Source organism: Myotis brandtii, unplaced genomic scaffold (assembly GCF_000412655.1).
Source record: "Myotis brandtii unplaced genomic scaffold, ASM41265v1 scaffold326, whole genome shotgun sequence".
NCBI lineage: Eukaryota > Metazoa > Chordata > Mammalia > Chiroptera > Vespertilionidae > Myotis > Myotis brandtii.
The window spans coordinates 889042-891086 of NW_005362534.1; positions in this window are offsets into that span (position 1 = coordinate 889042).

Here is a 2045-nt window from a genome sequence, read left to right on the forward strand (position 1 = left end):
GAAATGACCAGAATTCACTTTAGGGAATAGTAGTTCTGTGGCCTCAGGGGGAATCCAAGTGAGGACAAATGGGAGAGGTGACCTAGGTCCCCTCAGTGAGTTTTGTGCTTTGAGTCTTGTAAAAAAAAGGATCATTTGTTACCAATTTCACAGCCAAAAGCTTTTAAGCCCAAGAACCTCCAGGTGAGTAAAGCAATGCTGGTGTGTGCAACCCAAGGACTGCAAGCTGCTCTTAATCCTACCACAACCCAAAGCCCCCTTTTTATATCAAATATTATTATTTATTCACTAGAGGCCCAGTGCAACTACATGAAAGAAAGTTCCACCAGATGGCACCCTAACACAAGAAATAGAAAAGAGTTAGCCCTGTAGTTACATGGACTTTCCACCAGATGGAAATCTAATGTAAGAAATTGATGCTTTATCTGGATTTATTTTGTGGGGTGGAATCTGGGAATTTGCGAAACCCTTTTAGGGATTATGTTTTATCACATTTTCACAGGCTTGCATTGGCTTCACTTCCTCTAGTCAATGATCTCTGTCCCCAGGTTTGACTGACAGGCATGTTTCCTGTGTCGCCCCAACTTTACCGCACATGTGTCCATCTCACTTTTGTTAGACCTGTTCCCCCAGTGGTTTGCAGGGAATGGACTGGTTGCTCCCTGGTGAGTGTGACATTGCAACTGCAGCTTCCTGCTGAAGCTGCCTGAAATGGCCAGGTCCATAGAATGTCTGGCCTTCCTTCTGCTCCTTTTCTATTTCAGTGGAATCTAATTTGTTCCAGAAAGCTGTTTGAGAAGTGATTTGTTTGAAAACGGAATCATTTCTTCCCACTAGAAAATATTCACTGAGCAATTTCCTGAGATGTAAATAACATGAGATTTGACTCATACTGTACATTCTCTCCTTTGCCCCCTCAGAGATAGGTTACTAATCATACAAGTATCACCATGAAAGGGTTGTCAGTTTGGGAACTGAAGTTTTGTTTGACAACCGAGACAGTTTTCTGGGAACAATTTGGTGGAGAACAATTGAATTGTTTGAGATGGGAGACATTTAGAACTGAGGTTTGACCTTATTAATAACTAGCTAATTACAATGGTATCACTTAGATTATAGTATCACGCATAACTGGGGGTTTTTCCATCTATAATTCTGCAATTGTTTCCATATTGAGCAGCTGTAGAGTTGGAAATCTTTGTCTCCCGAATCTTTCCAGAAAACTTAGAATACCTTTTTATTAAATCCACCAGTTGCTTTGGATACCAATTTTTGGAAACTTATCTAAGCCATTTACAATGGGGGGCCATGTTTCCAGGCCTTTCTCACTGCATCACACACGTCTTATTTCAGTAGGAAACTGAGTGGCTTCACACAACAAACCTTTATTATCTCACAGTTTCTGTGGCTCCGGAATCCAGAAGCAGCTGAGTTGGGTGTTTTGGACACATGGCCTCTTGGGAGATTTCAGCGCACATGTGGGCCAGGTTGCAGTCATCTGAAGTTCTGCCTGAGAGTGGAGGAGCCATTTCCAGCCCCTGCCATTGGTTGTGGGCAGCATGTGGGCCACTCTGAAAGGCTGCTCAGACAGCAGCGGCCTTCTACCAGAGCTGGTGATCAGAGACATAGAAAGCCACAGTGTCTTTGCAAGCCAGTCTCAGCAGTGACAGATCATTGCTTCTTCCATCTGCTAGGGTCACACGGACCAACCCTGGTATGGGCGAGAACCCAGCAAGGGTGTGAAGACCAGGAGGCAGCACCACCAGGGCCAGTTGGGAAGCTGAGGCACTGGACAGAATCTCATTGTGCTGATGGGACCCCAGGTGAGGAATATGTCCCTTAAATCTGAGAAGTTCTGCCAATGAGGCAAATACCATCCTCTTGGGGAAAGGAACATTTTGTTTCCCCTTTTGTGCTTGCTCCAATTCCTCTCACTTCTGCCTCTTTCAATAGTCTTCTTCTCTCCAGAAAAATCACTTTCTCCTCTTCCAGCCAGTCCTCCCAATGAGGTCCCCTCTCTTCTCCTCTCCTCTCCTCTCCTCTCT